This window comes from Bos indicus x Bos taurus, chromosome 22, assembly GCF_003369695.1.
Source record: "Bos indicus x Bos taurus breed Angus x Brahman F1 hybrid chromosome 22, Bos_hybrid_MaternalHap_v2.0, whole genome shotgun sequence".
In the NCBI taxonomy this organism is placed as follows: domain Eukaryota; kingdom Metazoa; phylum Chordata; class Mammalia; order Artiodactyla; family Bovidae; genus Bos; species Bos indicus x Bos taurus.
Genome location: NC_040097.1, coordinates 26281784 through 26297756, shown reverse-complemented (window position 1 = coordinate 26297756; position 15973 = coordinate 26281784).

Sequence of the window (15973 nt, the reverse complement as noted above, 5' to 3'; positions counted from 1 at the left end):
GTTTGAAACTAAATAGCAAAAGCACTATATAAATCCTTATATATAAATCCATGTTTTAAAGTTATTTTAAATTGGTTCGATTAACTTACTATTACAATGATCTATTTTTGCACAAGCTTAAATTTATAGTAGCTTTAAAGGTAAATTATCTTTTAAATTTTCACCTCATTTTCCTGTGTTGACTAAGTTCCTTGAAATATACTAGTGCTTTTTCTGGTTATACCACAGAGGCAATAGGTTGGAGAGTCTGATTGAAGCAGAAAACCTAATAGACTATTGATCTTCCAATGGTAACAAATGTCTCTTCTTACAAATGGAAACAATTTTATTAAACAATTCTGTTGAAACCAATGGTTATCTGTAATGTGGTTGGGGAAAGAAAAGCTTCCTAAATTACTAAAATTTGATACTGAAGAAAAATAAAAAATCTCATATAAATGACTTCAAAAAATTAATCTAAAAATGATAGCCTTTACGGATTTTAATAGGGCCAAGAGCAGTTACAGTTTTAAGAAATCAGGCAGATTATGCCGAGTACTACATAAAAGACTATAGCTTTAAATGATAATCTATGTTGGGGGAATCTCATCCTATATTTTCTCTTCCTGTGTATAATTGTGTTCTTTATTAGGTGAATATTGTATTTATAAATCAGTAATTTTTGACTTGTAAGTACATTGAAGATAAATTGTTTTATTTTCATTTGATACATTTGTGTTAAAAGACCAAAATATATATGCATTTTTTTGGAGTTTGTTTTTTTTTCTTACAGAGTACGTGTTCACTTGTATGCTGTATTGTATTATTGAGTCCACTGACTCAATTCAGCTTGTTCTTGGAGAAACAGTCCCCAAATAAATGGTGATGACAGTGACAAGAGAGGTTTACTAGAAGGCTGGCGCTCTGCCTCAGTATCTGTGTGTATTATCTCATTTAATTTCCACTGACTCCCATGAGGTGGTATTGTTATTCTCTATTTGACAGATGCAGATTGAGTCTTTGACTTAAGTACTTGCAGGTGGTCATGAAACACTTCAAATGAGGGTGATGTTTTCAGTCCTGGGACATTCTGGGTCCTTATGCTGTGTTATATCTCTTTCATTGACTTACGTTTTCACCTTATGGTTAGTCAGTTAATTAGAACAGGTGGTGATGAAGTTAGTCAGTGGTTGAATCCTTAACTAGTAATTTTTTTTTTTCCTGCTTTCCTAATTTCATAGAGACACAGGGTTCTGTTCTTGACTTGAGAGAATCAGTGTGGCCGACATTGGCTCTGTATTTCCTCACACAGAGATCAGCTGCCTGGATGAGATGCAGCTGCGTCCTCACGGCCTTCAGTCCCTCATGTTACCTCCTTGGTCCCTGATGTCATTTGTGATTCCTGCTTTATTCCAAGGTCTTCAGAAAAGCAGGTTAACTAAGCTGCAAAGATTTGTATATAAGAGTTCTAATGAGTTAAAATCTGGTGTCTAATACATTTAGTTGTTCATGTGATTTGTTCCTTTACTTATTGTTTGAAAACAATTAAAATGATATAAAAATAAGAACTGTTTAATGTTCATGGAATGCTGGAAGCACATGTGTGAACCCTAAAACTTGGATGCAAAACTACTTGGAGAAAAATAGTAAAATTCTCCCTCCCAACTTTCAGTAGAGCAGACATTTTTGAGTGTTAAATTTGCCATCAGTATACAGAGAGGTTTCCCTGATGGCTTCAGTGGTAACGAACCTGCCTATCAATTCAGGAGACACGGGTTCTGTCCCTGGGTGGGGAAGATCCCCTGAAGAAGGAAATGGCAACCTGCTGCAGTATTCTTGCCTGGAAAATCCCATGGAGAGAGGATCCCAGCAGGCTGTAGTTCATGGGATCACAGAGTTGGACGTGACTTAGCGACCATATATAACAATATACAGAGGCAAACACAAGTTAGCATACACATTACCATACCACTCCCCTCGCCACCGCTGTGCACGCGCACCCCCACCCATCCACTCTGGTAGGTTGCACTCCAGTCCTGACTCTGATACTTATTTGAAATAGGACTTTAAACCACTGGCGTTTGCTCTTCAATATAATAAGGGAATTTGTTTTAACTTCCCTTCCAACAACAGAATGCTATTATTCTGAAGTTCTGACATCTGTTTTCTTTCTTTACATCTCAAGTAGAAAAGGCAGCAAGATTCTTTTCCTCATCAGAATTTTAGATTATAAGCAAAATGTTAAACCTTCTTTCAAGGAAGGTTATATTAAAATAGACTGTAATAAATTCAAATGCTCAAGAGTTTAAATCTATAGGGTTTAAAAAGGCATCATCAGTACTGAAGAGTATGGTTGTCATTCTTCAAAATGTTACATACAAGATCAAGTCTTCTAACACTACTAGTGTCTTAAAAATATAGTTAAAAGCTGGAGAAAATTTAATATTCATGAACATTTCCAATGAAGATTAATATTTTATTGTACCCAATAACCTCAGTAAGCAAAAAAAAAAAGTGTTAGTCTATAAATTACAAATAATTGTCTTAACTGCATTTGCTTGTGAAACTTACACTGATTTCATAACCCTAAGTAATTTTAATTCCATGAACTTGATTTTCTTATACCTAAGAGGAAATAGCTCAGAATATATGTGTTTTATTCTTTGCTTTCTGTGAGCTTTGTTGTTTTGAATATAAAATCTTATTTTCCCTTAGGCAATGAAAATGTTATTCCTTTTTTTAAAAGTTTTAAATTGTAGGGAAAATGGATGAACACTGAGAATGGACTGGAAACTTGATAACAAAATTAAATATACACTTATTCTCAATTGAGATAATTCTTCCATTAACTAAGAAAATTATTTTAGTTTTTGTTTTGAAATGAATTGTTTTGTTAAATAACTTCTTAAATTTAATAGAGAAAAAGGGTTTTTCACTGTCACATTTTTGTGGCCAAATTTAGCTGATGGAAAATAAGAATTAGGGAGGAAATGAGGGAAGAAACAGAATGATTTGAATACCTGTAAATTGTCAGTCTTTCCCAGACATTATTCCAGTTAGTCTTCAGGAGAATTCTCAATGGTGGGTTTCACAATTCCTATTTTGCTAAAAATAAGCATACTAAAATGTGATCACAAGCTCACTGCTAGGCAGGATTCTGGTTTCAGGTTGTCTGACTCCAAACCTTGAGAGCTTTCTATTTCACCATCTTGCATGGAAGAAATACATTTTTGTGCAAATATTTATTTCCTGCCTGTCTTTACCATTAGACTGTAAACTTGAGAAGAGAGACAGAATTTTCCTCACTTACTGCCTTGTTGTCTGCCCTGTCACACTTCCTGAATCCTGAGTAAGTGCTCAAGAAATATGAATTGAATGAACAAACAAGAAATGCTTTAGAAACATAAATAATCATACAGACTTATTTCACTTCCTGTATTTCGTAACACTTATTTTTCAGCTACTAATATTTCTTTACTAGAGAGGATGAGTGTAGGCATTTGGTGTTGAGTTCAGGATGGATTTTAGTGAACATATTGAGAGGAATGTGTGACTAGAATTTAAAATAACTATCTTCCTTCTAGATCCTGAGTTTTTAAGATAAAATAGCAAAGTTTGTTACAAAATCCCTTATTAAAAAGGTTTACAAATATCTGTTGAACCAGTCTGTTCTGATAGGATCTTTTCAAGTTAACTCCTAATCAAGTAATTTGCAACAGAATGGCTTCTCCAAATGCAACATTAACTACCTGGTACAAAGGTTCTTGAACTTTCTTTGGATAAATAATGTAACATCGTCTTTGGTGTATTTCAGGCTCACTCATTGTATAGTAATTAGCTCAGGGACTTGATGTTGTAGTAAAAGTATGCTTGTTTTGTACTGAGTCACTTTTAAGAAGACTCTTGAAATAACTGGTTCAGTATATGCAAGATTAAAATGATCTTCTTAGATTCTCTTATTTTACGAATTATCACCTTAAAGTAAGATTCTCTTACTTTATAAATTATGACCTTAAAGTTCTTCCGTAAACATCTTGTTTTGTGGTCAACAGTATTTTTCTTTCTGAAATTGACAGTCTTTTTTTTTTTCCTGAGAACTGTTTTTATTTTATGCTTAATGCAACCAGTGGAAAGAGTGCTGAATTTTGAATATGATATCCTAAATTTACATTTTAGTGTCTCAATTTGACATAAATTAGCTTTGCAGTGGTATAATATTTTATATAATTGTACACGGGGAAAACTAAAAGAATTTTGTTAAAACCATGCCTCACAGTGTGTTGAGGAGAGTAAGTTAATTTTATTCTGTACCTTAAAAGTGAGATCTTATTAATACTGTTCACTTTGTATTTTTTATACAAACTGATATTTTCTCTTTTTTCCTTTTAGTTCTAGATTGGAACATTGAAAATGACAGTTTTCGACCCTAATTGTGTTACTTTTGCAGATTTTTATTCATCTCAACCACCATGAAGACAATATAGAATCATTGTAATCTACTCTATAATCCATTTTATAAATGAGTATAAACCACTAGTATTAATGAACCCGCCTGCCAGTGCAGGAGACATAAGCATTGCATATTCAATCCCTGGGTCAGGAAGATACCTAGAGGAGGGCACGGCAACCTGTTCCAGTATTCTTGCCTGGAGAATCCCATGCACAGAGGAGCCTGGCGGGCTGCAGTCCATATTGTTGCACAGAGTCAGACACTACTAGTGAGTTGACTTAGTACACAAGCACAGTCCACTTTTTAAAATTCCTGTTCAAGCTTTAAAATTTTAGAGATGTTGCCTTGATCTTAAATGTTAATCTTTCTGTCAGTTTTCTGTTTTTGCAAGTTCTTTATCTTTTTCCTTACATAAAAATAATTCATCTGTGTTGCTCTCCTTTTTTCAACTTAATTCAGGGTATTTTATGTTCTAGATCAATTTTGGAATCATTATGGAATGATGTTCTTGTCACTACTTCAATATTATTTTCATTAAATATTATTTTTTGCTGCCTTTTTAGCTTATCTGTTATTCCCAGTTGTGTATGTGACACATCTCAATATTTGGGATGACAAGATACTACTGGTTAGAAACTTTCCTACCAGATAAAGCATGTGTGTGTGTGTGTGTGTTCCATTCCATAGATGGTGGTAGGATAGTGTAAGAAATTCCTTCCTTCTTTTCTTATCTTACCAAATAAGATAGAGCACATCACACTCACCAGGCCCTGTGCAAGAGCTAAAGATCAAAGATGAATAATATACCTTCAGTCTTGGTTTCCCAAACATCTTGCAGTTAGTATTTTACAGACCCTCAGAAATGCATGTAAGAAGGAGGCAAGTAATAAGAACTGTAACAAAAAGGCCTTGAAGTAGCTCTGGGGACAGGGAGACAAAGGACCAACCCTGTTGACTGCAGCCATGGAACAGCTCAGGGAGATAAAAAGCCAGGCTTTGCTTTAAGAAAGCAAAGGATTCTACCAGGTGGAGAGGTGAGGAAGAACATTCTGGGGAGGGCTTTGCCAGTGGCAGCTCTGAACCTTGGAGGTCACATGTGTTAGAAAGGCTGGGCCCCGCTCAAAGACTTCACCAGTTCCTACGTGCTGAGCCTCAGTGGCCTTGTCAGTGGGTGAATTAAATGAGATATACGCCAAACTCTGGACTTCCCTGGTAGCTCAGTTGGTAAGGAATCTTCCCACAATGCAGGAGACTCCAGTTCAATTCCTGAGTTGGGAAGATCTGCTAGAGAAGGGATAGGCTACTCACTCCAGTATTCTTGGGCTTCCCTGATGGCTCAGCTGGTAAAGAATTTGCCTGCAATGTGGGAGACCTGGGTTCAATCCGTGGGTTGGGAAGATCCTCTGGAGAAGGGAAAGGCTACTCACTCCAGTATTCTGGCCTGGAGAATTCAGGTTGCTGGGACTGCATATGGTGGTGACATGGGTCACCATATATCCCAGGAGGGACTGACTTTGGAGGAATAGCTGTGGAATGGTCTCTGAGGCCTTGGAGACCTCATCCCAGTTCTAAACTAAGACACAGGATGCCTGCCTCCAAAAGGACCATGATGCAAGGGCAAAGGAGCCCAGCTTGAGCAGTGCCCAGGAGAGAAGATCAGAATTTGACCTGCTCTCCTGTGCTTTGCCAGCCCAGTTAAAAGTAGCTCTCTAGAGCTTAATCTCAAACAAGTAAAGCTAGAGTTAGGTGTCATTGTAAGAATTTTTGAAAATATGACTTTTTTTTGCACTCTTAAATAACATAATATGATGCACACATGCATCTGAAGAGTGAAAGAAGGAAAAGGTGACTGCATCCTGTTCCTCCCTCTACTCATATCTACCCTACCTTTCCTTTATGACCAAGTCCCCTGAAAGAGCATTGCACACCACTCATGATCTGTAAGAAGAAGCAAGGGTCCCAGCAGGAAATAGAAGGCACACTGCAATTGAGGGCAATTCAAGAAGGGTTAATAGAAGGACTATTTATAAACATGTGGGCAGGGTGGAAGGAAATCACAAGGAATAGTGTGGTCCCCTGAAGATGGTACCAGCTGAATCATCAGAAACTTGAGTTGGCATATTTTAGAGTTGTAAAAAAAAAAAAAATTACTTAAAAACTACTGCAGGTTGCCGTTTCTGTGGCATGAGACATGAAAAATTCATGTATCTCCTTTTTAAGTTTAGGATCTTGTTAATTTGATGTGTTAAGATAGTTGTATGTGTGTGTGTGATGGAAGATTTTCTTTGTAAGGATATACCTTATGTTTTATTCCTACATTATTTTTTCCTCTGTATTTAGTTGAGACAAATAATTGACAGTAATTTAAAGGGATGGCTAATTAATGCAATCCAAATATAACTACTCAGTTTGGGGTTTAAGAAGATTTAGTGGGAGATGGGGGCTTCCCACATGGCTCAGTAGTAAAGAAGCCACCTGCCAATGCAGGGAGATGTGGGTTCGATTCCTGGATCAAGAAAATCTCCTGGAGAAAGAAATGGCAGCCCACTTCAGTATTCTTGCCTGGGAAATCCCATGGACAGAGGAGAGTGGCCCGGTACAGTCCATGAGGTCGCCAAGAATCGGGCACAACTAAGCATGCATGCAGTGGAAAGTAACTTGACACATTGAAATATTTAAAGTAGAAGGCAAACAAGCCAAGACTGTGCTTTTTTTCTTTTTCCTTGATATGTCCAAGTTTTTCTTACTCCACTTCCTGTCTGGTAAATTTCTGTAGCTGATTAAGCCTACAGTTTGTTGTATCTCCTGTAACTCAGTGGTCTTTTCTCTCAACTCTTAAAAGGTAATTTGCCTTCTGAAACACTTTTACCTTGTTTTGTTCTATTTTATTTGTTTATTCTCTTCCATGGGTTGTCCTCATCTTTAAGATCATGTCTTCAGTTTTATCTTCTTTGATCATCCTCTTTCTTATTGATCTTATCTTTCATTAATGTGATGCATTTGGGGATGATAAAGATAATTAAGTGTTAAAAACAAAGTCATTGATTTAGTGCTGGAACATTAATAGAAGAGGAGCCAAAAGTTTAACTTGATTTCAACTTTAGGGTCTCAACTATGTCAATGAGTAAATTGTACATCATGAAGTTCAAAGGGTTCTGTGAATGTAAGCAGTGAAGTACCGGGTGGAGCTGCAAGTGATGCAAAGAAGATAGTGAGAAGGTCACCTCCTAGAGGTTGGGATTTTGGTCCTATGGCAACTTCTGTATGGAGCCCTGTCTGGATTTTCATGGGTGCTAGTAGTCACCTTGTCCATAAATTGCTTTGACCTTCCTTCACCTGTTTAAAGAGATTTAGGCAGATTCTGGTTCAATACTGGGAAAGGAGTATGTCAAGGCTGTATATTGTCACCCTGCTTATTTAACTTATATGCAGAGTACATCATATGAAATGCCAGGCTGGATGAAGCTCAAGCTGGAATCAAGATTGCTGGAGAAATATCAGTAACCTCAGATATGTAGATGACACCACTCTTATGGCAGAAAGCTAAGAGGAACTAAAGACCTTCTTGATGAAGGTGAAAAAGGAGAGTGAAAAAGCTGGCTTAAAACTCAACATTCAAAAAATTAAGATCATGGTATCTGGTCCTATCACTTCATGGCAAATAGATGGGGAAACAACAGAAACAATGACAGACTTTTTCTTCTTGTACTCCAAAATCACTGCGGACAGTGACTGCAGCTGTGAAATTAAAAGACACTTGCTCCTTGGAAGAAAAGCTGTGACAAACCACGACAGCATATTAAAAAGCAGAGATACTACTTTGCCAACAAAGGTCGGTGTAGTCAAAGCTATGGTTTTTCCAGTAGTCACGTGTGGAGTGAGAGTTGGACCATAAAGAAGGCTGAACACCAAAGAATTGATACTTTCTAACTGTGGTGTTGGAGAGGACTCTGAGAGTCTCTTGGACTGCAAGGAGATCAAACCAGTCAGTCCTAAAGGAAATCAATCCTGACTGTTCATAGGAAGGACTGATGCTGAAGCTGAAGTTCCAATACTTTGGCCACCTGATGCGAAGAACTGACTCATTTGAAAAAACCCTGATGATGGGAAAGATTGAAGGCAGGAGGAGAAGTGGACAACAGAGGATGAGATGGTTGGATGGCATTACTGACTCAGTGGACATAAGTTTGTGCAAACTCCAGGAGATGGTAAAGGACAAGGAAGCCTGGTGTGGTGCAGTCCACAGGGTTGCAAAGAGTCAGACATGACTAAGCAACTAAACAATTACAACAACAGGCAGGCTCTAGCATTTGGACAAAATGATCTCTCATGACCTTTTAACCTTAAATTCTATGGCACAAACTCACAATTAGGATACGGTGCCCTCGTTTCACATTCTTGTACTTGAACTACCTGATTTTAAGACTAAATAAATTTTACAATTTGAAAATGTGACACATACCCAAAGGCATTTCTCCATGGATGTACACTACAGTGTTGTTTGTAAGAAGAAAAGATCTAAAACTGTCTCTGTGTCCAACAGTAGAAGACTGATACTGTTCATAATTCAAACTGAAAAATGTTATGCAGTTATTATTATAAATGTGATGCCACATAAATATCTTCAAGTTCTGTTAAATGGGAAAATTAAAAATTGGTAACCAGTTAATGTAGTATGATCCCACTTAAGTGGGAAAAAGAGAAGATCTTTCTTACTTAAGTTCATGTATGCATACAGGTGGACTGGGGTTTGAAGTGGTCCTTAAAATTGCATGCGTTTTCATTGGTTGCATGTGTTACTTTATTGTTTATTAGTGTGTGATGAAGGTTTCCTTTCTGTTTCCTTGATTACAATTGAACTCTTTTATGTAAAAAAAAAAAAATTGGGGAGGATCTTATTCACATAAAGTTGCTCATCAGATCAGATCAGATCAGATCAGTTGCTCAGTCGTGTCCGACTCTTTGCGACCCCATGAATTGCAGCACGCCAGGCTTCCCTGTCCATCACCAACTCCTGGAGTTCACTCAGACTCACGTCCATCGAGTCAGTGATGCCATTCAGCCATCTCATCCTCTGTCGTCCCCTTCTCCTCTTGCCCCCAATCCCTCCCAGCATCAGAGTCCTTTCCAATGAGTCAACTCTTCGCATGAGGTGGCCAAAGTACTGGAGTTTCAGCTTTAGCATCATTCTTTCCAAAGAAAGCCCAGGGCTGATCTCCTTCAGAATGGACTGGTTGGATCTCCTTGCAGTCCAAGGGACTCTCAAGAGTCTTCTCCAACACCACAGTTCAAAAGCATCAATTCTTCGGCGCTTAGCCTTCTTCATAGTCCAACTCTCACATCCATACATGACCACAGGAAAAACCATAGCCTTGACTAGACGAACCTTTGTTGGCAAAGTAATGTCTCTGCTTTTGAATATGATATCTAGGTTGGTCATAACTTTCCTTCCAAGGAGTAAGCATCTTTCAATTTCATGGCTGCATTCACCATCTGCGGTGGTTTTGGAGCCCAGAAAAATAAAGTCTGACACTGTTTCCACTGTTTCCCCATCTATTTCCCATGAAGTGATGGGACCAGACGCCATGATCTTCGTTTTCTGAATGTTGAGCTTTAAGCCAACTTTTTCACTCTCTGCTTTCACCTTCATCAAGAGGCTTTTTAGTTCCTCTTCACTTTCTGCCATAAGGGTGGTGTCATCTGCATATCTGAGGTTATTGATATTTCTCCCGGCAATCTTGATTCCAGCTTGTGTTTCTTCCAGTCCGGCGTTTCTCATGATGTACTCTGCATATAAGTTAAATAGTATTCCTTAATTATTCTTTATTGTCTGTTGAATCAGTAGTAATATTTCCCTTTTCCTTCCTGATATTGGTTAAGTTGTGTCTTCTCTCCTGTTTGCCCTTATAGCTTTGTAGATTATACTGATCTTTTCAAACAAGCAACTTTTGGTTTCATTTTTTCCCCCTATGTTGTTTCTCTGTTTCTAGTTTTATCAATTTCTGGCCTTACCTTTATTATTTTCTTTATTTTAGGTTTAATTTACTCTTTTTCTGGTTTGCTAAGATGGACACTTAGAGTGTCAATTTGAGGCCTTTGTTTCTTTTTTCAACCACAAATAGTTTGTGTCTTTATTATATCAGTGCCTTTCTCATATAGATAATTAATAGCCACAGTAAGAGTAGATATGCTTAGCATTTGTTTCTTTTTAAATGTATTATTTACTTTTGTCGAGATATAATTGACATATAAATTAGTCTTATGAGTACAATATGATGATTTGATACATGATCACCACAGTAAGTCCTTGAAAATAATCTAATGGCTTTTCCTTTAGATTATTTTCCTTCCTTTCTATTTCCTTCCATCTCCTAACAATCCAGGCCACAGAGCAGATCAGTTAAGTAGGGCAGAGCTAGGTAGGCCTTGCATGGGGGAGTGGCCTGGTATGGGATCTTCAAGACCAAGCAGGTGATACAGTCACCCAAACAGCTATGGGCAGGCATGGGGAACCCAAACTGGTTGATAAGGGCATCCATGAAGTTGAAAGGCCCGTCACAGTGTGCAAATGGAGTGAGGAGGGATTCTTGCCAAGAGTCTGCCTGGTATCAGAGCCCATGCAGGAGAGGGGATGGCTCCCATCAGAAGCAAGAGCCCACATGTGGTGAGTAAAGTATCCATACATGGGTAGCCTGGCCCACGAAGTCAGAGCCCAAACTGGTAAAAATGGCTTCCATGTAAGAGTGTGGCCCAGACAGAGCCCAAGTGGGTTGAGGAAGGCATCACCAAATGGGAGGGATGAGGCAGTGATGGGAAATTGATGACACAGAGGGAAGAGTAAATCTGTTTTCTTGCTGTCAGAGAAGGAAAATAAAGCTATGGAGACAGAGAGAATACCAGAATGAATCCTGTGATGTGGGGTTGAAATTAAATGTTTTGGTGTTAATTCATATTTTCAATATATAGATTGATATGAAAATCAGTATATGTACACATTCATGAATGCGGGCTTCCAGGGTTGCTCAGTGGTAAAGAATCTACCTCACAAACATGAGACATGTGTTCGATCCCTGGGTCAGGAAGACCCCCTAGAGAGGGAAATGTCAACCCAATCCAGTGTTTTTGCCTGGGAAATCCCATGGACAGAGGAGCCTGGCAAGCTGTAGTCCATGGGGTCACAAAGAGTCAGACATGACTTAGCAACTAAATGACAACAACAAAAATTAATCAATATAGATAGATGGAGGAGCCTGGTGGGCTACAGTCCATGGGGTCGCTAAGAGTCAGACACGACTGAGCAACTTCACTTTCACGCATTGGAGAAGGAAATGGCAACCCACTCCAGTGTTCTTGCCTGGAGAATCCCAGAGATGGGGGAGCCTGGTGGGCTGCCGTCTATGGGGTCGCACAGAGTTGGACACGACTGAAACGACTTAGCACAAGCCCCCAAAATACATAGATTTTATATATGGATGGTTGTACATATGTGTGTGTGTATATATATATGCATACATACACATACTGATAAACATGCAAATTTATATAGGTGTATGTACATGTCTCTGTATGTGTACTTGGGGAGGTATATGTTTTTTCAACTCTGTCTACTAACAGAATTTGTACCAGTACAATTACAGTAGCAATCAGCACAGCTGGCATCCAAATCTTGGCTGCTCAAAATCATTCTCCACTGAAAAAGATTAAGGGTTCTTTTAGCAATGGCTGATTTCAAGGCTGGAACAGGCAAAGGAGAAGATGAATCTGAATATCTTGTGTGAGAAAACAAGGAAGTGCTCAAAGAACCATGGGGCTATGTCAGCTCAAAGACACGCCTTTTGTGTAAATATGGGACAGTATGAACATCAAAATAGATGAGGATAGAGTATAACGCATTAAATAAAAATAGAAACCCCATTATCATATGATACAAGTAAAAGAATGAATAAATAGAAAGTTTGATGAAGAATTAGGTATTTGCATGGTTTAAAGTACCCCCTCCCAAATACTTATAATTTACAAAGGTGGACCAAATAACTTTACAGTGGAGAAACTTGGCAGAGGCCAGCTTATCCAGGGAATCAAAATCAGTATCATTAAGAATGGGACAGATAGAAACCATCTGACATCTGATTGGATGCAATGAAAACAGCACTGCATTCCCCCTCTGTCCATCAAGCTGAAGATTCATTAATTAGAGTCTAATCATGAGGAAACATCAAACACAAGTTGAAGGAGAGTCTACAAAATACAGTAGACCCCCCCATTCATGTTTTCTCTTTCAGAGTTTGTTATTCATGATTAACCACAGTCTGAAAATAGTAAATGGAGGATTCTAGAAATAAACATCTTATGTAAGTTTTAAATTGCACACTGTCCTGGGTACTGTCCTGAAATCTCTCACAGTCTCACTCCATTTTGCCCTGAATGGGTCCTTTGTCCAGCATGTCTGCCTGTTAGTCACTTAGTAACCGTTTCAGTTATCAAATCAAGTGTTGCAGTATGACAGTGCTTGTGTGTAAGTCACTCTTGCTGCTGCTAAGTCGCTTCAGTCATGTCCAACTCTGTGCGACCCCATAGACAGCAGCCCACTAGGCTCTCCTGTCCCTGGGATTCTCCAAACAAGAATACTGGAATGGGTTGCCATTTCCTTCTCCAATGCAGGGAAGTGAAAAGTGAAAGAGAAGTCGCTCAGCCGTGTCCGACTCTTCACGACCCCATGGACGGCAGCCCACCAGGCTCCTCCGTCCATGGGATTTTCCAGGCAAGAGTACTGGAGTGGGGTTCCATTGCCTTCTCCTGCTATACATAATAATAAATGGCCGCAAAGGGCAAGACCAATGACGCTGACAGTTCAGATGTGCTAAAGAGAAACCATAAAGTACTCCCTTTAAGTGAAAAGGTAAAAGTTCTCAACTTAATAAGAAAAAAAATCGTATGTTGAAGTTGCTTCTGCAGTAAGAATGAACATGTGAAAAAGGAAAAAGAAATCATACTAGTTTTGCTGTCATACCTCAAACTGCAAAAGTTAAGGCCACAGCGCACGAGTACTTAGATAAGATGGAAAAAGGCAGTAAATTTGGACTACAAGGTATTTTGATAGACACAGAGTCCACATTCAAGTAACTCTTACTACAATATATTGTTATGAGTGTGTGCTCAGTGATGTCCGACTCTTTGCAGCCCAATGGACTGTAGCCCACCAGGCTCCTCTGTCCATGGAATTTTCCAGGCAAGAGTACTGGAGCAGGTCTCCAGCCAGTAATGTCAGCTAGAGGTTTGCCTTGACTAGGGAGTAAAGTGGTGTAAACAAAAGTATATTCCATTATCCAGAGTCAAACAAAGGCCACCCCAAATCTTCAGGTGCTATACTCTGTATTCAGTCTAGGGGTCGTTTTAAATTAACTGATTATCCCAGAGTACAAACTGAAATAGAAGAAGAATGCATTAAATTATAGAATGTTCTTCTTTACTTTCTCCAAACTGTTTATCTTCAGCACATTTTACTGGACTTTTTAATTACTGCAGTTTTTAACGTAACTGAAAGAGTTTGTAGAAAATCTGTTTCTATAATCATGAACTAATTACTCATAATTAGAAAATCATTTGTGAAAATTATTACTTTAGATAGTAAGATTACATGTATCTGAGTGAAACTGAGAGGTAAATCAGAACAAAAAAGTTAATCACTACATTGATCTTAACCTTAAAATCATCAGATAACACATTTTTGCATTATAGAAACTGTTTTAGCTCCTCAATATAAAAATGTTCTCTAGAACAAGAGAGGGCTGTAGAATGGCACCCCACTCCAATACTCTTGCCTGGAAAATCCCATGGACGGAGGAGCCTGGTAGGCTGCGGTCCATGGGGTCGCTAAGAGTCAGACACAACTGAGCGACTTCACTTTCGCTTTTCACTTTCATGCATTGGAGAAGGAAATGGCAACCCACTCCAGTGTTCTTGCCTGGAGAATCCCAGGGATGGGGGAGCCTGGTGGGCTGCCGTCTATGGGGTCGCACAGAGTCGGACACGACTGAAGTGACTTACCTTACCTTGAGATCAGTGCTGAGCCAATTCTGAGTCAGGTATCATAGTCTGAATGGGCTTTTTACGCTGAGGGCCTGAATTCTGAATGTGGAACAGGGCAGGGAAGATCACCTGGGAGACCAGGGCGCTGGTGTGACAGCCTTCCTACTGGTTTCAACAACAGGTCAGTATGGAGCTCAGATTCTCATGGGGGTGTGCTCCTTAAAATTACCTGCAGCATAAATGAAAAGGAGGCTTATTTTAAAATAATATCCAAAGAAGAATGAAAATATGGTGTTTGAATGTGAGCATACAACTCATTGCAACCCCATGGACTGTGTAGCCTGCCAGGCTCCCTTTTTGATGGAATTTTCAGGGCAAGAATACTGGGGGTGGGTTTCCATTTAAGCATTTCATACCTTTGGTTTAAATTTAAATAGAAAACAAAAGTTCACATGTGTGTACCTATGTGTTTATTTACATACACAGAGAATTGTTTCAAGCATACACATCATCCATGGAATCATTCCGTTATTCTCATCTTTTTAAATGTTTTTAACAGAGTACAACCAAATAGTTTTTTTTAAGAACTTCAAATATTTATTTTAGGTCTTTATTTAGACATCATCACAACACCTAGCATTGTATATTTCTAAGCCCTTAACGTATTTTTTAATACGGTAGTTTTATTTTTATTATCTTTATTAATCTTTGATTCTACTGTAGGGAAAGGAAGTATGCAGTATTGTTACTTTTTGTGTGTCAGTCTTAAAATTATTATTTCCGGCCAGCAGATGAAATTGGAGATTCTGACAAATACATTTCTGCAGGGGTCTCCCTTCAGCCATGTTTATCAGCTGCATGGTAATGAGTCAGTTTCTATGGAAATATAATCAGTATTTGATGGTGGTGAGGAAACTTCTTAGACTAAATGATTTTCGTGGTTCCTTGATTAGCATACTTTCTAAAACCATTATCATGTGCACAACCATTGCATTTTTGGAAATAGCTCAGATTCAAGTCTTAGATCTTTCTAAAGAAGTGTGACCCTCCTTCTAGAGAAAAATACTGTGTGTGCCCAGAAACTCAAGACTAGGGTTTTGATACAAAGTATTGTTAGTTACTGGGTATCGACTATTCCAAGCTTTGCTCTGGGCATGTATACTTAACTCCGGCAAGTCTTCTAATCTCAGGGACTATCTATTATAATGAGAAAATCAGCCATGGAAATAGCTGCTATTAATTTTAGATAGTGACAGAAGGAGAGGAGAGGGTATGGACCATCCTTCACTCGGGTGGTTGGGAAAAGTCTTTCTGAGCTGACGTTTGCTGAGACCCTGTTGATCAGAAGCAGTCAGCTGAGTAAAGACGAAAAAAAGAAGGTGAGTGATCTATGGAGATCAGAGAGCAAGTGCAGGATACAGAGGAGGGAATGAGTATGGATGTTCAAGGTGTCTGAGGGCAAGTAGGGCTGGTGCAGAGAGGGACAGAGTGGTAGGCAGGGGCATAACTCCTAAG